Source organism: Hypanus sabinus, chromosome 12 (assembly GCF_030144855.1).
Source record: "Hypanus sabinus isolate sHypSab1 chromosome 12, sHypSab1.hap1, whole genome shotgun sequence".
Classification (NCBI taxonomy): Eukaryota; Metazoa; Chordata; class Chondrichthyes; order Myliobatiformes; family Dasyatidae; genus Hypanus; species Hypanus sabinus.
Window position 1 is genome coordinate 61222045 of NC_082717.1, and position 24907 is coordinate 61246951.

The 24907-nt window shown below is 38.9% G+C and overlaps 1 protein-coding gene across 1 annotated transcript in view; it reads right to left on the reverse strand.

Annotated features, from left to right (window-relative positions):
* rps6ka2 (ribosomal protein S6 kinase, polypeptide 2) overlaps positions 1 to 24907 on the reverse strand; it is a 154491-nt gene that overhangs the window by 104642 nt on the left and 24942 nt on the right. The gene's annotated exons all lie outside the window — the stretch shown is intronic.

Sequence of the window (24907 nt, forward strand, 5' to 3'; positions counted from 1 at the left end):
GCAGTGCACCATAATGAAGAATTAAGAGATACAGAAGTGATAATATCAGAGGGAATAAATGATGGCAGATAAAATATAATGTGGAGGATAATCAAGGTAGAATAAGGGGAAGAAATGCATGCTGAATATACAATTTTAACATGGAAGTGAGAACTCCAGCTCTGGGATGTACATTTACAAGCCTTTGAAGACTTTTCTCTTCACCCTGTCTAAACCCTCAATTCCCTCAAAAGGTCTGGCTAAAACTGGATACAGTATTCCAGATGAGATGCAATCCAGGTCTGGTACATGTTACTGATTAACTTCTCTTAGCTTTCCACTATTTGCAATTGTCACGTCAGATTAATTACTTTTTTGGCTGTTACTTAATCTCTGATGAATTTCTGACTTATCACTAATGTAACACTTCTAAACTGTCATAATGAAATAATTATTATTTGCTTAGGGATTTAATTATTACAAACTGACTGTAGTGGTGAGTTATTGAGTACTGTGCAGCAGACTCCAGCAGCAAGTATCAAATCAAACAAGTAAGTCAATCTACAAAATAGAATTCAACCCATCTGGGGCTTGCTTTGTGTGATTGCAACAAGATCTTATACTTACGGCAAAATGTCCCAACATTGATTAGCAAACAAAAATTTACACTGAGCCATTGGAGGGAACATTGGGACAAGTGAACAATTGTTCTGTTGTAAAAGGTGGATTTGAGTGTAACGCACTGAAATGGCTTCTCTGTAATGTTCACCGCTGAGTTAACGGTCTCTCTTTAGCAGTAATGATTGGATTATGGCTGGAGATAACAGGACTGTGGTAGGCATGTTAGCCAATCAGGAATTTGTTGACCTGTCTTGTGTATCTGGAAGAAGTTTTATCGCGGGCTTTTACTGGAAAGAGATGAGGAGAGAAGACCGGAATGGAGAGAGTTGGTAGACCACCGGACGGGGTGGACTTGGAGCGAGGGTCCGAAGGGCAGTGACGATCAGAGGAGGTCGATGGTGAACAATCGACTTATCAGTGAGCTCCAACTTTGCGCAACTGACTGTTTAATAAGATTGGGCTCGTTTTATTTATTTTGTTTCTCTACTAACCGTATAGTCAAAGTAAGAATTATAAAGCTATTCGTTTAATCACATATTGTGTACTGTTTGTTATTTCAGGGTACTGATTTGTAACGGGGGACACGTCGCGTAGCATCCACCCAAATGAGATTTCTTAAGTTTGGCCGGGCCAGGGGTTATCATCCCCATATTAAGTCGCTAGTCGAATCGAGAGTTACATGAGGAACAACTTACTAGAGAGGGAAAGCATGAAAGAGATTGATAGAGCTGATAATGGGGGCATTAACATAAAACAGAGGTGGGCAGCTAGCAAAATTTGAGAAGTACAAGGAGGTGCTGTAGGAGGTTACAGAAATAAAGATGAATAACTTGAGAACAAGAATAGGTATTTTAAAAGCAAGTCCTAGCTATCAAATCAACAATAACTCAATGCTATTGTTGACGAACATAAGCAATGATGAATATGCTGTGAGTCAGGAAAAAGAGAATAGAAAATGTGCTTAACTTTGTGGAGAATGGCAGGCATAAAACTGGCTAAGAGAATATTGGAACATGAGGTGTGAAGGTAAAAGAAAATATGGATATGGGCTACATCAACAGGTGAACTGATGCAAATTTGCAGTCTGATTTCCTGGATCAGGGGAAGAATAGGAGGCAAAGAATTTAATTTCAGTTTAGATAGTGGCCAAGAGACTAATCTATGTAATATTAAACATGAGTCTGATACGGATGCAAAGGTTTAAGAGCAGGGTTAAGAAAGAAATCAGAAGGGCAAAAAGCTATGAGATGGATTTGGTAAATAGGGTTAAAGATAATCCCAAGTGGTTCTTCAACTTTATCAACAGTAAAAGGGTGACTAAGGAGAGACTAGTTCCTCTCAAAAACTATCAAAGTTGCCTATGTATGGAACTGCAGGAAATGGCCCAGATGTTTAATACCTATTTCTCCTCAGTTGTACTAGGGATAATTCATGGCTGCCAGAGGAATAGGGCAATAAGTAGTAAGGAATATACGTACCGTACACTATGAGGGAGGAGGTATTTGCAATCTTGAAGGACACCAGACCAAGGGCACCCCCTGGACATTATGGGAGGCTAGGGAAGAAATTCTGGAGGCCCTTGTCAAGATACTTATTTTGCAATTAGCTTCTGGTGAAGTTTCAAAAGACTGGGGCTAGCGAGTGTTGTCCCATTGTTCAAGAAATATAGCAAGGACAGGCCAGTGAGCCTGACTTCTGTTGTGGGGAAGTTAATGCAGGGACAAGGTCTACCATCACTTGGGTAATCAAACTGATCAGAAATGGTCAGCATGGTTTAGACAATAGATGCAGAAGTAGACCTCGAGCTTGCACAGCCATTTTGAGATCATGGCTGATCAACTACTATCAATACCCGGTTCCTGCCTTCCTATATCCCTTGATACCCCTATCCATAAGATACCTATCTAGCTCCTTCTTGAAAGCATCCAGAGAATTGGCCTCCACTACCTTCCGAAGCAGTGCATTCCAGACCCCCACAACTCTCTGGGAGAAGAAGTTCTTCCTTATCTCTGTCCTAAATGACCTACCCTTTATTCTCAAACCATGCCCTCTGGTACTGGACTCTCCCAGCATCTGGAACATATTTCCTGCCTCGATCTTGTCCAATCCCTTAATAATCTTATATGTTTCAATCCGATCCCCTCTCAATCTCCTTAATTCCAGCGTGTACAAGCCCAGTCTCTCTAACCTCTCTGCGTAAGACAGTCCGGACATCCCAGGAATTAACCTCGTGAATCTACGCTGTTCTTCCTCTACAGCCAGGATGTCCTTCCTTAACCCTGGAGACCAAAACTGTACACAGTACTCCAGGTGTGGTCTCACCAGGGCCCTGTACAAATGCAAGAGGATTTCCTTGCTCTTGTACTCAATTCCCTTTGTAATAAAGGCCAACATTCCATAAGCCTTCTTCACTGCCTGCTGCACTTGCTCATTCACCTTCAGCGACTGATGAACAAGGACTCCTAGATCTCTTTGTATTTCTCACTTACCTAATTCTACACCGTTCAGATAATAATCTGCCTTCCTGTTCTTACTCCCAAGGTGGATAACCTCACACTTACTCACATTAAATGTCATCTGCCCACTCACCCAGCCTATCCAAGTCACCCTAAGTTCTCCTAACATCCTCATCACATGTCACACTGCCACCCAGCTTAGTATCATCAGCAAATTTGCTGATGTTATTTTCTATGCCTTCATCCAAATCATTGACGTAAATTGTAAACAACTGTGGTCCCAATATTGAGCCCTGTGGCACCCCACTAGTCACCACCTGCCATTCCAAGAAACACCCATTCACTGCTACCCTTTGCTTTCTATCTGCCAACCAGTTTTCTATCCATGTCAATGTCTTCCCCCCGATACCCTGAGCTTTGATTTTACCCACCAATCTCCTATGTGGGACCTTATCAAATGCCTTCTGAAAATCGAGGTACACTACATCCACTGGATCTCCCCCGTCTAACTTCCTGGTTACATCCTCGAAAAACTCCAACAGATTAGTCAAGCATGATTTACCCTTGGTAAATCCATGCTGGCTCGGCCCAATCCTATCACTGCAATCTAGATATGCCACTATTTCATCCTTAATAATGGACTCTAACATCTTCCCCACCACCGATGTCAGGCTGACAGGTCAATAGTTCTCTGTTTTCTCCCTCCCTCCTTTCTTAAAAAGTGGGATAACATTAGTCATTCTCCAATCCTCAGGAACTGATCCTGAATCTAAGGAACATTGGAAAATGATTACCAATGCATCCGCAATTTCCAGGGCCACCTCCTTTAGTACCCTAGGATGCAGACCATCTGGACCTGGGGATTTGTCCTTGGCCCATCCATACATCTGGGAGATTGCTTGTGTCTTCCTTAGTGAAAACAGATCTAAAGTACTCATTAAATTCTTCTACCATTTCTCTGTTTCCCATAACAATTTCACCCAATTCATTCTTCAAAGGCCCAACATTGTTCTTAACTATCTTCTTTCTCTTCACATACCTAAAAAAGCTTTTGTTACCTTCCTTTATATTCCTGGCTAGCTTGCGTTCGTACCTCATTTTTTCTCCCCGTATTGTCTTTTTAGTTAAGTTCTGTTGTTCCTTAAAAACTTCCCAATCATCTGTCCTCCCACTCACCTTAGCTCTGTCATACTTCCTTTTTTTTTAATGCTATGCAATCTCTGACTTCCTTTGTCAACCACTGTGGCCCCTTTCCCCCCTTTCAATCCTTCCTTCTCTGGGGGATGAACTGATTTTGCACCTTGTGCATTATTCCCAAGAATACCTGCCATTGCTGTTCCACTGTCTTTTCTGCTAGGTTATCCATCCAGTCAACTTTGGCCAGCTCCACCCTCATGGCTCCATAGCCTCCTTTGTTCAACTGCAACACTGACACCTCCGAGCTGCCCTTATCCTTCTCAAATTGCAGATAAAAACTTATCATATTATGATCACTATCTCCTAATGGTTCCTTTACTACAAGATCGCTTATCAAGTCCTGTTCATAGCATAACACTAAATCCAGAATAGTCTTGTCCCTGCTCGGCTCTCGTATAAGCTGTTCCAAGAATGCATCCCGTGGGCACTCTACAAACTCCCTATCCTGTGGTCCAGAACCAACCTGATTCTCCCAGTTCACCTGCATGTTGAAATCCCCCATAACTACTGTGACATTACCTTTGCCACATGCCAATGTTAACTCCCTATTCAACTTGCACCCAATATCCATGCTACTGTTTGGTGGCCTGTAGACAACACCCATTTGGTTCCTTTTAGTATGTGGGAGGTCATGCCTCAAAATCTTTTGGAGCTTTTAAAAGAGTTAACTAAGGGGATAGATGGAAGGGCAGTGAACAGTATCTATATGTATTCTACTAAGGCCTTCGTCCACATGGCAGACAGATCTGAAAGCTGGGTCACATGGCATTCATGAGAAGCAAGTGAGATGGATTTAGAATTAGCTTGATCATAGGAAGCAGAGGGTGATGGTTGAAGGTTGATTCTCTGACTGGAGGACTGACTAGTGAGATGCCCCTGGGTTGCTATTCATAACTTACATAAATGATTGAATGTGAATATGTATGGTAGAATTAGCAAGTTTGCTGATGATACTAAATTTAAGGGGCCTTATGGATAGGGATGGATTACAAGAAGAACTTGATCAGTTACGGAGATGGCTGAGGAATGGTAAATGAATTTCAACTTAGGTAAGTGTGAAGTGATGCATTTTGGAGAGTCAAACAAGGGTAGGCCAATATAGTGAATAGCAAGGCACTTCTGAGAGTTGTGCACAGAGGAACCTGAAAGCACAAGTGCAGAGATCACTGAAGGTGGCTATGCAAGCAGACAGGGTGATTAAGAAGGCACTTAGCACGATAGTCTTCATTAGTCAGAGCACTAAGTTAGTGGTAGGGGCATTTTGTTGCAATTATAAGGTCATTGGTGAAACTACACTCAAAGTATTATGCATGTTACAGGAAAGATATCTCTCAAACTGAAGAGGATGCAGCAAAGATTTATGAAGATACCACATGGACCAGACGTCTTGAGTTATAGGGAGAGGTTAGCCATGCTGGATATTTATTCCTTGGAGAGAAGAAGATTGAGAAGAGCTCTCCATAAAACTATAACACATTGGAGCAGAGGGCCATCGGCCATCGAGTCTGCTCTATAAGTCCATCATGACTTATTTATTATCTCTCTCAAGCCCATTCTTCTTCCTTCTCCCCATGACCTTTGACACACTGACTAATCAATAATCTACCAAGCTCTGCTTTATATATACCCAATGACTTGGCCTCCACAGCCATCTCTGGTAATGAATACCACAGATTCACTACCCTCTGGCTAAAAGGATGTCTTTCTATTCTGAGGCTGTGCATTCTGGTACTAGGAAATATCCTTGCCCGGCAGCCATTGGGCATCTGGAACTAGCAACCAACCAGTAAAGACCCCGTTATTCTCACTCTGCCCCCTACCACCTCAGACAATCTTCTACCCATGCTAGTATCTTTCTTGTAATACCGAGGGTTCTTATCTTGTTAGGCCTCATCTACAGCATTTTGACAAAGTTCTTCTGAAAATCCCAATAAACAACATCCACTGACTTTCCTCTGACTACCCTGCTTGTTATTTCCTCAATGAATTCTAACAATTTTGTCATGCAAAACTTCCCCTTAAGGAAACCATGCTGACTTTGGCATACTTTATCATATGCCTCCAACTACCAAAGATATCATCCTTAATAATGGACTCCAACATCTTCCCTATCACTGAAATCAAGCTAACTCACTTATAATTTCCTTTCTTCTGCCTCCTTCCCTTCTTAAAGAGAGTATAGAGACATTTGTGCTTTTCTAGTCCTCCAGGTTCATTCCAGAATCGAGTGATTCTTGAAAGATCACTACTAATGCTTCTACAATCTCTTCAGTTACCTCTTTCAGGACTCTGGGGTGTAGTCCATTCTGGTCCTGGTGATATACCTTCAGAACGTTCAGCTTCCCAAGAATCTTCACATTAGTGACAGCAACAACACTCACTTCTGTCCCCTGACACTCTCGAAAGTCTGGCTTACTGCTATTGTCTTCCACAGTGAAGACTGATATGAAGTACTTATCGTTGTCTGCTATTTCTTTGTCATCATTTTTCAGCAGTCTGATATCCACACCTGCCTCTCTTTTAAGTTTTATATATTTGAAAAAGCTTTTGGTATCCTCTTTTATATTATTGACTAGTTTCCCTTCATACTTCATCATTTATCTTTCTGTTGGTTTTTAAAAGCTTCACAATCCTCTAACTTCCCACTAATTTTTGTTATATTAAATGCCCTCTCTTTTGCATTTATGCTGTCTTTGACTTTCCTTGTCTGCCACAGTTGCATTACACTCCCTTTTGAATATCTTCTCATCTTTGGGATGTATCTATCCTGCTCTATCCGAATAGGTCAAATAGCATTGCTGTTCTGCTGTAATCCCTGCAGATGCCCCCTTCCAGTATACTTTGGCTAGGTCCTCTCTCATATCTCCGTAACTCCCTTCACTCCACTGTAATACTGATATATCTAACTTTAGCTTCTCCCTGTCAAACTGCACAGTGAATTCTATCACATGATCACTCCTTCCAAAGGCATCCTTTACCTTAAGCTTCTTTATCAAATCTGGAGTCCAGAATTGCAATTCCACTATTGGGCTCAACCAAAAGCTGCTCTAAAGAATCATCTCATAAGCATTCTACAAATTCATTCTCTTGGGATCCAGCACCAACTAGATTTTCCTAATCTACTTGCATCCTGAAATCCCCATGACTATTGTAACATTGCCCTTTTTACATGCCTTTTCTATCTCCCATTGTAATTTGTATCCCACATCCCTGCTAATGCTTGGAGGATTATGTAAACTCCCATCAGGTTCTTCATACCTTTGTAGTTTCTTAACAACTCTACTCACAAGGATTTTACGTTTCCTGATCCTATGTCGCCTCTTTCTCAGGATTTTCTTTCATTTTTTTTACCAACAGAGCCACTCCACCCCCTCTGCCTGCCTGCCTGTTCTGTCAACACAATGTGCATCTTGGATGTTAAGCTCCTAAGTATGATCTTCCTTCAGCCATAACTCAGTGATGCTCACAACATCATGCCTGTCAATCTCTATAGCTACGCTACAAGATCTTATAAGATCTTACCTTATTCTGTGTAGGAATCCAACAGGTGTTTATAAATTCACAAGGGTTATGGGTAAGTAAGGGATTGTAGTACAAAAAAAAGATAAACCTTTAATCTAAAGAGGAATTGTGAAAATATTCAAGAAAAAGTCCCTACACCTTATGAAACATTATTTCCAAATTAAGAAGTGAATAATGAATCTTTTCAACGTCTAAGCAGGACATAATGTCTCTAAGCCATTGAGCATGAGTGGGTGGGGCAGCATCTCTCCACCTACGAAGAACTAACCGTCTAGCCAAAAGAGATGCAAAAGATAATGTTTGACGTTTAGTCGGACTCAAATGTATGTCAACTTCACCCACGGTGCCAAAAAGAGTAATCAAAGGGTTAAATTCTAAATGGCAATTAAGAATATGGGATAAAGTTAAAAAAAAATCTCTCCAAAATTTCTCCAAACTAGGACAGGCCCAATACATATGAATAAGAGAAGCCTCGCCCACTTTACATTTATCACAAAAGGGACTAATATTCGGATAGAACCGCGATAATTTAGTTTTAGACATATGAGCCCTATGTACAACCTTGAACTGCAAAAGGCAGTAGTGAGCACATAAAGAGGCTGAGTTAACTGATTTAAGAATTGAATCCCAAACCTCATCAGACAGAGAAATAGTTATACTGTTTTCACAGGGTTGGGGGACTCTAAATCTAGAAGGCATAGATACTAGATATGAGGGGACAAATTTAAAAGAGACCTTAGATGTAACTTGTTTGCACAAAAGGTAGTAAGTAGCTGAAATGAACTCCCAGAGGAAGTGGTTAGGCAGATACATCAGTAACATTTAAGAGGCTTCAGAATAGGTTTATGGAGGGGAAGGGCTTGGAAGGCTATGAACCAAACCAGAGGCAAATGGGACAGCAGGGACCATGTTGTGATCTGCATGGACCAGATGGGCCAAAGGGCCTGTTTCCATGTGGTATTATTCAATGGGTTCACATTTCAATCTGGTTGATACTACATTGTAGCAATGTATTGGGGCAGTCAGAAAGAATGTGTATCTCAAGGCTACAAAATATATTAGACAACATATTTAAGTTAGTTGATCTGTATCAATTGAATCTATGACCAAAAATCTTCAGGTTATGATGCAGTAAAAAAAATCATGAATAATGCTGAAAGCTCTAAGGTAGAGTTGGAGGAATTTTGGAATGTCAGTCATCATTATGCAGTAATCAAATAGATAGTTCTGTTTTAAATTGCATCATATTTGAAACACAGCCCTGGATATATCTAAATCCTGAAGGAGATCCATAGAAAAGAACTAAAGCAAAACTGTGATCAATAGCTCCCGAAAATTCCAACCAAAATTGAGGCTGAAGATGCAGCCATTTGGCCCATGTTGAAAAATTGTCAATGATCCTTGTTCTCACATCAGAACATGCCCAAACTCAAAGTGGGCATAAAGCCAAACAAACCACAGGTTTATTAATTCGTTCAATCAGAAGGTTTGACAGTGGAACAGAAAGCCGCCAGAAAACATTCAAACATTGTACTTCAAAGTGCAACACATTTCTAATCACATGAAACTATTTTGTGCCAAAACGTGAAGTTTTTCACCTGGTACAATGCAAAGAAATACTCAGATACTAGTGCCAGATGACTGAGTTATGATCAAGAGCACATGGGCAGAAATCCATCCTCAGTTACATATTCTACATTATATACATGGCTAATACATTACTGTGACAACTGCGCACAATACCCTGCTTCTGAAATTCAGTTCTTGATGCATCCATGTTTAGGGGGTAAATTGTACAGAACAATGATATTGACAGATTAGTATGTATGACTGAGGATTTATTTCTGTCCCTTTGGTCTTTCAGCATTGAAACGGAGAGGTGAGCTTTTTGAGTTATCTAAAATGGTAATTAATTCAGGAAAGGTGAACCTAGCAGACAAATTTAAATGAAAGTTTGGTAGCATGAAAATAGATTTTAGGATTTGTATCATAAAATTCTTTACAAGGAGAATGTTTACCACATGAAACAATAATGGAAGATAAAAGTCTTGCATGTTATTTCAACTCACGCCTGGGAGTAGCCTGGATGCACACCAATTTGCCTACCATCAGAGCAGTTGTCATTTCATTAGCCCTTCTCTCAGCTCTGGAACATCAAAATAAAGAAGATGGGTTTCTGGTGACGTCATTGTCGAGAAAGGCAGCTTAAGTCACTAGCTCCTCTGGAAAAACGCGTATTAAGCCCCATTAACCCATCAAATATAATATTTTTTGAAAAATATTTGAACTGAAAAGAGGGGCAGGAATGGGGAGAAGAAATGGAAATAAAAAAAGCGACACAGCGGAGCCTGCGTCCGAGAGGAGTGCAGCGTGCGGCTCTCCGACCCAACCGCGTGCGAGCGAGGCAGCTGCTGGGCCTCGTTCAGACGAAGCGCCGAATGTCTTTGAAATCCTGAAAGAAATAATGGAGGTCCAGAAAGATATAAAGCATCAACTCCGTGATATTAAGGCAGAGCTCACCAGCGTTAATCAAAAAATAGCGGTGACAGAAACTTGCATTGAGAAGGTGGAAGATCGCGTTCAAAATATGGAACGGATACTGAGCAAGACAATAAAAATCATACATCACCAAGAAGGTAAACTGCTTGATCTAGAGGGAAGATCACGGTGGAAAAATATCAGAATCTACAACGTTCCCGAAGGAGCGGTGGGCCTGTCTATGACGGAGTTTGTTGGAAAGTTACTGCGGGACACTGAAGCTGAAGCTGGAAGTCGAAAGAGCGCACCACACGTTAGTCGCAAAACCTACCCAGGATAGAAAGCCACGCTTAATTATAATTAAATTCCTTCGGTACAGCACCAAGGCACAGATTCTACGAAGGCCCTGGGGTAAGAAGAGTGTTTTTACAGGATAAATCAATATATTTCGACCAAGATTACCCCCCCCCCCCATGGTCCTCCAGAAACACAAAGAATACTCCAAAGTAAAGCGAGTATTAAAGCAAAATTTCAAACTCCGTACCCTGCTAAACTTCGAGTGGTTTATGACAACGAGACACAGTTGTACCAGACAGTGGAAGAGGCGACTACAGAAATGTAGGCCAGAGGGTTGCCCATCAGCATGACCAAAATGAGGGAAAGCCTGGCTGAGGAAATATCCCGCTCCGCTTGGGAAATAGTGTGAGAAACGAGAAGGCAGAAGACGGGAGGAATCCGAGAGAAACATATCAGGAAGAGACCGAGAGTTTCCCAAAGACAGTCCTCACCCCCTTCAGAAGAGCCAGAAGGTTTGGCTAACTTTAAAAATGTTGAGAAGCTAATGTTACGTACTCGTGACACATGACAGTGGAGCCCTTGTCATGTGACTGGGGTTGAAGCTGTACTGGACTTGAGGTGATGGTCTTGTGATGGTGGTGACATCATTTTCCCGCCAGTAGAGATCATGTGACGGGGTTTTTTTTTACAGATTATAAAAGGTAGACCCCACCCTGTGAGGAGGGGCAGTTCGTGGCTGGATTTGCCAGGTTGACTTCATGCCACTGCGTGTTTTAAGTGATAACGCAGTTTAGCTGAAGGATGAAGTTTTTATTTAATGCTAAAGTTTAAGAGGTCATTGCCAGCAGGTTCTTTATGATTCCGTTAGTTCGAAATTAGTGGAGAGTGAAGATTCGAAGTTGGAAGTTAAAGATCGAGGAGAATCGCTTTCTACGGTGAAACAGGGGCGACCTTTGTTTGATCCTTATTTGGAAGGATTTCGTTGACTATCTTCGTGTTAATCCCTAGGTTTAACTAGAAAGGATTGAAGGTAGTGGAGAAGGAAAGGTCAGTGCCTTTAAGCCGTTCTGTTTCGTAAATTCTTCGTGAGAAGTTCGACGTCGGGGATCGGAGCAAGCGACGTGAAAGAGAATTTAAATCATCCTATAAAGTCTCTCCTTTTAAATGGACTGTGAGCATATCGAACTTTTGGCAATACCACTTTTAAGAACTGTTTTTGGAATATCACTTTAAGAACTGTTTGGGCTGCCGCTCAGCAGCTGCTTCCGGTTACGGTAGTGTTTGTTTACTTTTGGGGGGTTTGTTTTCTGTGTTTAATAAACGTGTTGTTTGTTATAAGAAACCCTTGCCGAACTCATATATTTATTGTTGCCTGAATACGTAACATTAATTATGGGGGCTGCGTCTGGATTGAATCATTTGAGTTTAAATGCTTGCTAACTTTTAAATCGGTGTTTTGGAAACAGGGATTACTCGGTTCTTTTGTTTGGCTTGTTGTGGTATTCGGCAGCAATGAATATTGATGAGTTTCTGGCATCGCCAGCTGCAGTGGTGTTGGTGAAGGCGAAAAAGACTGAGGTGTTTGAGATAGCTAGTAGATTGCAACTTAAAGGTATTTTGCAGACTACTTCTAAGGCTGTGATACAGAGGAAAATCGCGTCACACTATGTGGATTCGGGTGTTTTTGATGATTCAGTTTTAGAGTTGTTTCAATTAAGTAATCTGGAGGTGCAGTTGCAAATCGAACAAATGAAATTGGAAAGCTGATTTGGAGAGGTGTAAATTGGAGGCGGAACAAAAGCAGAGAGAATTTGCATATGCAATAGAGGAATTAAGGTCTGGAAATCAGTCTTCTGGTTCTAAAAAAAAGTTTGTTGCTAGTCAAGAAATTAAATTGGTCCCTCCATTTAGTGAAACAGAAGTGGAAAGGTATTTTCAACATTTTGAAGCTATTGCTCGGATGTCAGAGTGGCCGAAAGATAAATGGTCAGTGTTGTTACAGAGTGTAATTAAAGGCAAAGCACAACAAGTTTACACAGCTTTAACAGCTGCGCAAGCACTTGATTATGATATTGTAAAGAGGCATATTTTAAACGCATATGAGTTAGTCCCAGAAGCATATAGGGAAAGATTCAGAAGTTTGAAAAAGTCTGTGGAAAAAACTTATGTGGAATTTGCCTATGATAAAGCTATGTGTTTTGAGAGATGGGTTTCTTCTAAAAATGTATGATACATTGAGAGAGCTGATTTTAATGGAGGAATTTAAAAGAAGCATTCCTGTTGAAGTAAGGACCTACTTAAATGAGAAGGATACTGATAAATTGCAGGACTGTGCTAGATTAGCTGATGAGTATGTTTTGATCCATAAGAACAAATTTCCTCAGGGCAGAATTTTTAAGAGGAAAAATAACACAGAGACTCCAGGTAAATCTGAAATTAAATCAGAGCTTAATGAGAAAGTTGATGAGAAAGGAAAGCCTGTGAAGGAAAGACAGTTTGGTCTTACTTGTAACTATTGTAAGAAGCCTGGCCATGTAATAGCTAACTGTTTCAAATTGAAAAGGAAAGAGAAGGAAGCAATTCCAGATGCTTGTGTGCAACATACTGAAGCACCTGTAAAGTTACAGGGTTTGATAAAAACAAATGAGGCTTTGTTAGAGTCTGACCAAGTTGAAAAGGGATATGATCATTTTATAACTGAAGGGTTTGTATCCTTGAAGGAAGGATCTACTCTGGTGCCAATAAAAATCCTTAGGGATACTGGTGCATCTCAATCATTGATGTTAGACAGTGTGTTGAAGTTTAACGAAGAGTCTGATACTGGTGAGGTAAATTACATAAGAGGTGTTGGAAGTGATTTTATGCCTGTACATTTACATAAAGTAAATTTAAAGTCAGGGTTAGTTACAGGATTTGTTAAAGTAGGATTACAGCATAGCTTACCTGTGAAGGGTATTTCTTTATTGTTAGGTAATGACTTGACAGGTGGACAAGTTTTTCCTGAAGTGCATTTGACAATGGAGTCAGAGGAACCAGAGTTGAATTCTAACACAGATTCTTCCTGTGTTGTGACTAGAGTTATGGCTAAAAAGATTGATGCGCAGAATGAGGTTGTTATTCAGGACTGTTCAACTCAGGATTCGAGTTTTGAGGATGTGTCAGAGACTTTCTTATCTTCGTTGTTTGAACAAGATTCTGGGAGCAAGTCTGACTATAAAGATTTATCTTTGTCTAGGAAGGAGATGATAGCAGAGCAGAATAGAGACTCTGAGATTATAAAATTAAGAGGGCAGGTTTTACTAGATAGTGAAATTGATAAGGTGCCAGTAGGATATTACTTGGAAAAAGGAGTGTTGATGAGGAAGTGGAGATCGCCTACAATTCCTGCAAGTGAGGATTGGAATGTTGTTTACCAGGTAGTTGTTCCAAAAGTTTATCGAAATGAGATTTTGACTTTAGCTCATAGTGTGCCTTTAGGTGGACATCAAGGGGTAAGGAAAACTGTGGACAAGATTTTAAAACATTTTTACTGGCCTGGTCTAAGAAAAGATGCGGCGATGTTTTGTAAAACGTGCCATACTTGTCAAATTGTGGGTAAACCAAATCAGGTTACACCAGTAGCTCCATTACAACCTATCCCAGCATTTGGTGAACCATTTTCTAAAGTTATTGTAGATTGTGTTGGTCCATTACCAAAGACAAAAACTGGTTATTAGTATTTGTTGACTATCATGTGTACTTCTTCTAGGTTTCCAGAGGCAGTACCACTTAGGAATATAAAAGCTAAAATTGTGACAAAGGCCCTTATAAATTTTTTTACTTATTTTGGATTACCTAAGGAGATACAAACTGATCAAGGCAGTAATTTTATGTCTGGATTGTTTCAACAGATAGTTTATAAATTGGGAGCTAAGCAAATCACTTCGTCTGCATACGATCCAGAATCGCAGGGTGCCTTGGAGAGGTTTCATTTTACCCTCAAGAATATGATTAGGACATTTTGTGTGGAAAATGAAAGTGACTGGAATGAGGGTATAAACTTACTTTTATTTGCAGTAAGGGAAGCGGTACAGGAATCTTTAGGTTTTAGTCCATTTGAACTTGTGTTTGGGCATAGAGCTAGAGGACCTTTAGCTTTATTGAAAAAACAGTGGATTAATAAGGAAGTACACACTAATTTGTTGGACTATGTGTTGAAATTTAAGGACAGGTTACATTAAGCTTGTAGCTTAGCTAAGGAAAATTTAAAGTTGGCTCAGGAGAAAATGAAGACTTGGTATGATAAAGAAGCTAGGATGAGGATGTTTAAGCCTGGAGATAAGGTGTTGGTTCTTTTCCCAGTGCAGACAAATCCTTTACAAGCTAGATTTCATGGTCCTTATGAAATTGTGTCTAAAATCAATGATGTGGATTACGTGGTAAAAACTCCAGATCGTAGAAGGTCAACACAACTTTGCCATATAAATATGTTGAAACCATATTTTGAGAAACAATCTGATACTGTGACTGTTGTGGTTAGTGAGAATGAGTTTGATTTAACTAGGAACATGATAGATGATTCATCTGACTTTCATTCTAAATCCAACATTGTTTCTGTTAGGTTACCAAATTCAACCATTCTGGAAAATATTGATGAAAAATTAGCACATTTACAGTTAGAGCAGAGACAACAGATGAAGGAGTTGATTTTTAAATATAGGGAGTTGTTTCCAGATGTTCCGAGAAGGACTACTATAGCTTCACATGATGTAGATGTTGGGGATGCCAAACCTATTAAACAACATCCATATAGGATGAACATGGAAAAATGTGAACTTGCTGAGAAAGAAATTGAATATATGTTAGAGAATAATATCATTAGACATTCTAACTCGAATTGGAGTTCGCCATGTGTTATGGTGCCAAAGCCAGATGGTAGTATTAGGTTTTGTACGGATTATAGGAAGGTGAATGCTGAAACGAAAACAGATGCATATCCAATTCCTAGAGTAGATGATTGTGTAGATAAAGTTGGAAAAGCAAAGTTCCTTACAAAGATTGATTTATTGAAAGGGTATTGGTGTGTTCCATTAACGGACAGAGGTAGAGAGATTTCTGCATTTGTAACTCCATCTGGGTTATATGAGTATAATGTTCTTCCATTTGGGATGAAGAATGCCCCAGGTACTTTCCAGAGAATGATTAACTTTGTGATTCAGGGATTGAAAGATACTGATGCTTATATTGATGATTTAGTGACAGGAAATGATACTTGGGAAGCACACATTATTGCGATGGAAAAATTGTTTGAAAGGCTTTCAAAAGCTAACTTAACTATTAATTTAGCTAAGAGTGAATTTGGACATGCCACTGTGACTTACCTTGGTTATGTTGTGGGTCAAGGTAAGGTAGCTCCTGTTCAGGCAAAAGTTCAGGCAATTTTAGAGATTCCCACTCCAACGGGGAAAAAGACTCTCAGAAGGTTTTTGGGAATGGTAGAATATTATCGGAAATTTTGTAAGAATTTTGCTAATGTTGCCCTTCCATTAACTAACCTTCTGCGGAAGAATGAGAAGTTTGTATGGACGGTGCCTTGTCAAGAAGCATTTGAAAAATTGAAAACAATGATATGTCAGCAACCTGTGCTTAAGGCACCTGACTTTGGAAAACCTTTTTCATTGGCTGTGGATGCTAGTGATGAGGCTGCAGGAGCAGTATTAATGCAAAGGAATGAGGGTGATGAGGTTGATCATCCAGTAGCTTACTTTTCTAAGAAATTTAATAAGCATCAAAGAAATTATTCGACAATAGAGAAAGAATTGTTATCTCTTGTTTTAGCTTTGGAATATTTTGAGGTATATGTTAGTACAACTCAAAAACCACTTATTGTTTACACTGATCATAATCCGTTAGTTTTCCTGAGTAAGATGAAAAACAAAAACAGAAGATTATTAAATTGGAGTTTGATGTTACAAGAGCACAATATTATGATAACTCATATTAAAGGTAAAGATAATGTGGTTGCTGATTGTCTATCTCGATGTTGAATGTACACTGTATTTTTTTTTGGAGTGGTTTTTTTCCAATTGTAACTCTCCTACTGTATTGTGAGTTATAAGCTGTTATATGATGGTGTTGTGTATTGTATATGTTATAAAATTTATACCTTTGTTTTTCTTGTAAGCAATTGTTAAAAATTTTTGTTCTTGTCAGACCAAAAATGTTTTTTTGGAGAGAGGTGTTACGTACTCGTGACACATGACAGTGGAGCCCTTGTCATGTGACTGGGGTTGAAGCTGTACTGGACTTGAGGTGATGGTCTTGTGATGGTGGTGACATCATTTTCCCGCCAGTAGAGATCATGTGACGGGTTTTTTTTACAGGTTATAAAAGGTAGACCCCACCCTGTGAGGAGGGGCAGTTCATGGCTGGATTTGCCAGGTTGACTTCATGCCACTGCGTGTTTAAGTGATGACGCAGTTTAGCTGAAGGATGAAGTTTTTATTTAATGCTAAAGTTTAAGAGGTCATTGAAAGCAGGTTCTTTATGATTCTGTTAGTTCGAAATTAGTGGAGAGTGAAGATTCAAAGTTGGAAGTTAAAGATCGAGGAGAATCGCTTTCTACAGTGAAACGGGGGCGACCTTTGTTTGACCCTTATTTGGAAGGATTTTGTTGACTATCTTCGTGTTAATCCCTAGGTTTAACTAGAAAGGATTGAAGGTAGTGGAGAAGGAAAGGTCAGTGCCTTTAAGCCGTTCTGTTTCGTAAATTCTTTGTGAGAAGTTCGACGTCGGGGATCGGAGCAAGCGACGTGAAAGAGAATTTAAATCGTCCTATAAAGTCTCTCCTTTTAAATGGACTGTGAGCATATCGAACTTTTGGCAATACCACTTTTAAGAACTGTTTTTGGAATATCACTTTTAAAGAACTGTTTTTGGAATATCACTTTAAGAACTGTTTGGGCTGCCGCTCAGCAGCTGTTTCCGGTTACGGTAGTGTTTGTTTACTTTTGGGGGGTTTGTTTTCTGTGTTTAATAAACGTGTTGTTTGTTATAAGAAACCCTTGCCGAACTCATATATTTATTGTTGCCTGAATACGTAACACTAAACAGAAGCAAAAGTACACGGTGATATACCTATCTCGAGAAATACTTATTATAATGTGGATAACGTAGTTGTTATTCTTTATTCGCTCACTTACTATTTTTTCCCCACCAAAATGAGAATATATATATGTGTGTGTGTGTGTGTATATATAGGAGGAGTACACAGGGAATTCCTTTCTGTGTAATGGATTTGCTCACTGACTTTTATGAATACTGCTAATGGGGGCCCTCAACTCACAAACAGGAGGGGTTATCCCCCACAGCTAGACATTTCCTCTAGCTCAACGCAGGGTCATTTACTAGAGAGTTCAGCCTTGGAATCACATGTTTGTTGCCATTTTTGTTGTTATTTGAGTTTCTTGGTTCTTATTTGTTCAGTAAGTAGATCGATTAAGTTTTATTCTAATTTCAATGATACATTGACAGATAAATACAGATGGCTAAGGACAAGGTAAAATTCATTTCTTTTAATGTAAATGGGCTATTAAATTCAATCAAACATAAGAGAATTTTATCCAAAATGAAAAAAGAACAAGCCCATGCAGTATAGTTACAGGAAACTCATTTAAGTGATAATGAGCATAACAAACTAAAGAGAATGGGCTTCACTAATCTGTTTTTCTCCTCATATAAATCAGGACATAGGAGAGGAGTTGCTATTCTTATCTCAAGTAAGCTAAATTTTGAAAAAGTATTCAAAACTGGAGATAAAGAAGGCAGATATATTCTGGTAAGGGGGAATATAGATGACAATTCAGTTACTCTATTGAATATATACGCACCCCCGGGAAGTGATATTGGTTTCTTTCAGAAAATTACTGATATTAGGGTAACGGAAACAAAAGGTCTCCTGATATGTGGGGGAGACTTAAATTTACAATTACAACCAAACTTAGACTCTTCCAATAGAAAAACCTATGAAACAAAATCTTTACATAAGAGAGTTAATACACTTTTTGAGGATGTTGGTGTAATTGATATATGGAGGGACCTTTTCCCTGACAGAAGGGATTACACTCATTATTCTGTTCCCCATTCTGTATATACAAGAATAGACTATTACATAACATTTGAAAACGACAAAGACAAAATAAACACCTGTGGAATTGGGACAATCGATGTAAGTGACCATGCACCTATATACTTATCTGTTGATTTTAACCTACAACCAAAGAATACCATTTGGAAACTAAATTCAAGTCTTCTCAATGATCTGTACTTTAAGGAACAAATTAAAAAAGAAATTGGTCTCTACTTAGAATTTAATGATAATGGAGAGGTTTCACCTCCCATTTTATGGGATACTCTGAAGGCTGTCTTAAGAGGGAAAATTATAGCGATATCTTCATATTAAAACAAAGGAATAAAACATTAGAGGAATTACAAAATAGGCTGAAGGAACTAGAGAAAAAAACACAAATTGAATTTGGCACAGGATACATTAGGGGAAATTAAAAGAATTAGAAATGAAATATATAACTTGGCCACGCAAGAAATCAGGATAAACTTAATGTTTCTGAAACAGAGACATTATGAAAGTGGATCGAAACCTATGAAAATACTGGCGTGGAAACTGAAAAAAAAAGATAGCAGAAATACAATTCATAGAATTAGAGACCCAAGAACGAAAATTATAAAAAATAAGCTAAGTGAAATTCAAGAAGCTTTTTAAGTGTTTTACAAAACGCTATATTCCAAAGTTCCAGGGGGAAGCATAACCGAAATTGACACCTTCTTGAATTCTCTAGAGTTACCCACTTTAAGCGAAGAACAAAATAGGATGACTGCTGACATAACTGAACTTGAATTAAAAGCTGCAATTAGTAGGCTTAAATTAAGCAAGTCACCAGGATCGGATGGGTATACGGCAGAGTGGTACAAAGAGTTTAAAAATGAATTAATTCCTGTTTTACTCCCCACACTGAACTGGGCTCTAAAAAAGGCACAAATACCACCCAGTTGGAAGGAAGCGATAATCTCAGCTATACCGAAAGAAGGCAAGGATAAAATGGAATGCGGGTCATTTAGACCAATATCCGTTCTTAATGTAGATTATAGGTTATTTACCTCCATCATAGCCAAACGATTAGAGGAGTTTCTACCCATACCGATACGTAATGATCAGACAGGGTTTATACAACAACACCAGACTCAAGACAATATATGAAGGACACTTCACATTATGGATCATATACAAAAAAATAAAATCGAAGCAATAGTGATAAGCGTGGATGCTGAAAAAGCATTTGATTCGGTTAATTGGAATTTTCTTTACAGAGTTTTACATAGATTTGGTTTCCAAGACACAATTATTAAAACTACACAGACACTATATGACAACCCTACTGCTAGGATTAAAATCAATGGATATTTATCAAATAGTCTTACCCTAGAAAGGGGCATGAGACAGGGTTGTGCATGGTCACCACTACTCTTCGCACTATATCTGGAACCATTAGCTCAATACATCAGACAAAATGAAGATATCAGGGGAATTACTATTAAAGGGACAGAGCATTAATTGGCTTGTTATGCGGATGACATTTTGATCTATCTAGGACAACCAACATACTCTTTACCTAAATTGTTGCAATATGATCAATTATCAGGATACAAGATCAACAGAGATAAAACCCAATTACTTTCATATTACTATAGCCAACTAAGAAAAATTGAAAGTCGATACCCCTGGGCATGGCACACAGAGTCTTTCAAATATTTGGGCATCATTATGCCAAAAGATTTGGCAAAATTATTAGAATGTAATTATCAGCCTCTATATAAAAAAATTAAGGAAGATGTGGCAAGATGGAGCCTGATTCCTTTTTTCAGTCTCAGTTCAAGGACTGAGTCTATTAAAATGAATATACTGCCCAGACTGTTATATCTCTTTCAGACCCTACCAATAGAGATTAATCAAAATCAATTCAATGAATGGAACAAGATGCTATCAAGGTATATTTGGCAAGGTAAAAGGCCTAGAGTTCATCTCAAAACTTTGCAATTAGCAAAGGAAAAGGGGGAATGGGGCTTGCCTTCTCTTAGAGATTATTATTTTGCAGCACTGTTGAGAGTTGTGATATGTTGGTGCAACCCATCATATGATGCTCAATGGAAAAACATTGAGGAGCGGGTACTTCCCATCCCCATACAAGCAATTCTGGCTGATAACAACCTGCAAAGGTACATAAATACTATTGATAACTCATGGGTGAAATTGACTCTTAAAATATGGAAAACCACTATAAAAGAATATAATCTAGAGGGAGATATTGCAATTCATAAATGGTGTGCATATGACTCTGATTTTACACCAGATCAATTTGATGCTAGATTTAAGGACTGGACAGCTAAAGGAATAACAGTTCTTTGCAACATAATGAAAGAAGGAACACTGTTCAGTTTTGAAATGCTTAAAGAGAAGCACTTATTAGAAAAACAAGATTTTTAATCGGTATTTACAGATGCAACAATATGTTAATAAGACACTTAAAAATGTAACCAAGGCAAATACATGCTTGATAGAGCTCTTTAGAAAAGCATATAATTCAGATAATGGTAGTAGAATCATTTCAAGCACGTATAAGGGATTGTCAAATCTTAAAACACATTCGACTTCATACATTAAAACAAAATGGGAGAAGGAAGGAGGGATAATTATATCTGAGGAAGAATGGACAACAACATGGAGATATCAATGGAAGTGTACCAATTCACAGAAATGGAGGGAGTTTGGATGGAAAAACTTGATAAGATATTTTATTACACCCTCTCAGAAATCCCATTATGATAGTAACCTCCCTGTTTGCTGGAGTAATTGTGGAAATTAAAATGTAAATCATTATCATATTTTTTGGGCCTGCCAAAAAATTTCCAAATATATGTACAATGTCTGAAATACATCTTATGGAAATGTTTGTTTGATGAACTTCAATAAAAAAATAAATTACAAAATAAATAAGATGTATACAACAGGGCACTCCTCATTGAATACAGCTCAGCATTTAACACTACTATCCCCTCAGCTCATCACTAAGCTCAAAGATCTGGGCCTTGATATCTCTGTGCAACTGGATCCTCAATTTCCTCAACTGCAGACCTCTGTCAGTATGGATTGGCAATAGCATCTCCTCCATGATCTCCATCACCACAGCTGCTATATGCTTAGCCTCCTGCTCTATTTGTGGTGGCCAAAGCAAAGGTAGCGACAAATTAGCAAATCGAAGGGAGATTGAAAATCTATTGAATGATGCCACGACAACAGGTTGTCACTCAACATCCGCAAAACCAGAGAGCTGAAGATCAACTATAGGAAGAAAATGTCAGTAGTCCGTGAGCCAGTCCTCATTAGGGGATCGGAAGCAGAAAGAGTCAGTAGCTTTAAATTCTTCGGCATGACCACATCAGAGGGTTTTTCCTGGTACCAACACACAAGTGCCATCACAAAGGCAGTACGACAGTGCCTCTACTTCCTCAGAAGTTTGCATAGATTCAGCATGTCACCTAATATTTCAGCAAACTTCTATAGATGCCCTGTGGAAAGTATGCTAACTGGTTGCATCATAGCCTAGTACTGACACACCGATGCCAAGAAATGGGAAAATATACAGAATGTAGTGGGCACAGCCTGTTCCCAGCAAAGTCCTCCCCACCATTGAGCACGTATAAAATGGCAAAAAGAGCACAATTACCTCTTTCTAGACAATTAGGTTAAAAAAAACTTTTTCACCTGTATCAGGAAAGGCACACTGTCCACGGCACAGACCATCTGATACTTGGAGTGCTCAAATGTATCTGACTGCATTCCTGGTTCCACTCTCCAGATAAACTTTTAGCATTCCACGTGTCTCATCATAGATCAGTCCTGAAATGTGCTTGACTTTGCCACTGCAAGCCAGATGGCACACAACAAGTACCGTACGCTGAAGATCAGATGTTATCACAACACTTGGCTGCCCAGTGTTTTGCCTGCTTCCCCTTTACCAGTCATAATGTTACTTTACTCAAGCAGGTCTGAGAACCACTAAATTATCAAGCTAATCAAATTCTTTTTCAGTACTCCACAGACTTAGAGGATGGTAAATTCATTACTTTCAAGAGAGCATATCAAGAACAGGAGTGCTGAGGTATAGAAAGTAAATACTTGCAGAACTAAAAAAACCACAATATTTAAATATTGTTAATTTTGAGAACTTTGAATAAAGCCATATACCATATCTCCTTCTGCTACTAAGGGCATTGTTAAAGCTCATGGGGACTTTCACCAGCTGATTAATTGACAAAACAGCTTTGACTTGTTGAGGAGCTGGCAGTGAGAATATGGGTAGGGATTGAAATATTATTAATGGTTTCTTCTGTTCTGTATTTACGTATGAGAGTGATGCTGTTTCCAGAGAAATCAAAGAGGAAAGGGGAAAAAAAGTTGGGAGACTGAAAAAAAAATGCCTTTACCTTATATAAAGAGAAGGCCAGCTTGTTTAATAGTAATTTGGACTTCAAATTTCAGAAAGGTTCATAAAATGCTTGATGCACCATCAATAACTCTCTCTGAGACATGAAGGCGAGATATCGGTTTTTATTGACTGGAAGAAAGAACAAGCAGTAGTTGACCACCATACTACATCCTGGAGACTGAGGGCCGGGCTCAGGCCTCAATCGCCTTTATACCGGGGTCTGTGGGAGGAGCCACAGTCAGTGGGAGGGGCCACAGGGGCAGTCAGCAGGGGGCTTGTCCAGACAGGCATATGTAGTTCACCACAATGCTACATACATTTCTTATAATTTAGCCTGTCATTCAGTCGAGCATTTGGAAATTTTTTCGTAATTACTAAGAAATCTAAGGGAAAAAGGTAGATTATTTATGTGAGAGAATCTAACATGACCGTCAGTAAACTAATGCCTTCAGAAGACAGATTCACATCAGGGATTCACATCAACATATGCAAATAAAGAAAAAAAATGTCTGCAGATAACTTTGATTTTGGTCAAAAAAGAAACCCATACAATATTAGAACTGCCACTCATCACAGGTTCTGTACACATTTGCAACATCATGCTCTGGAAGTACACATTTACAATCATTCCCACTGGACTGAGAGACGGTTGCTTTACGTCTTACTCTTTATGATGGGTTGTCCTAAAATATCTACTTTATGGAAAGGAAATTGTGCACAGAAACTCAGAGAACAGTGGAAATAACTTTACACTCAGCAGGGTTTTAAAAAAAGATGAACTTTGAATTATAAGTAATCTTTGGCACATGTCACAAACTCAGAAAAAATGAATAAGCAAAAGTCATTTTTTCTCATTTTGTGGCACTCATTGGCGGCCTCAAATACTTGACACAAATGAGTCACTTTGTTCTATTTGTCGCTTGACTCCACTTATCATTTCTCTGAGTGAAGACTGTGGATTCAACTCCCACTTTAATATAATGCTGCACTGTAAAGCTGTTGTTCTTAAAATTAAAAGGTAAACTGCAGTTGCAGGTCCCTTTCCCACATGTTTAGAATAATACTAAACTCTAAAGTGCAGCCCAATCAAACTTAGTTCATCGTTGCAAAACAAGACTAAAATTTTCCGAATGAACTGGCTCCAGAACTGCATGATTCATAATTCTATCTGCTTTACTGTTTGTGGCTCCTCAATGGCTGGACATGTGTATCATCATATCTAATAAAGTTCATTTATCTCTCCCATAATAAGTTGTAAACATTGTAGTACAATCCATAACGTACGGATGTCACTCAGCTTTTTTCTGTGCAATATTTTTCTCTTTGTACTCACAAATGTAGTAATGTTTGGGACTTCACCAAAACCGTATTGTACTCTCCGAGTTCATTCCTCTTGCCCTGGTTTGATAGTAAATCTTACCATATGTCCTGACTAGCATTTTTCTATCAATTAATGGGATCATGGGAAAGTTAACTGGGCATTAATTGTTTGAAAGAAGAAATAACAGTGGCTGGAGTTCAAAGTAACTCATTGTTTGACCAAAGTGATATAGATCTGTACATTTGCAATATGTTCCTGTTTATCGAAGGAATCAATTGAAATTGCAGGCAATTCTTCAGGAATGCAGAAAAAAGGCATTGCATGAATGTGTCCACAATGGCTTTTATTCCTTAGTTATATTCTGTTTTTAAAAAATATATATTTTAAAATTTTGCAGTCACTTTATTCTAATTTCTCTCTCCAGTACCACACAGGATTTTTGCATCAGCCTGACCTGCTAAATTGATACAAGATGCTGATTCTAGATTTGGCTACTC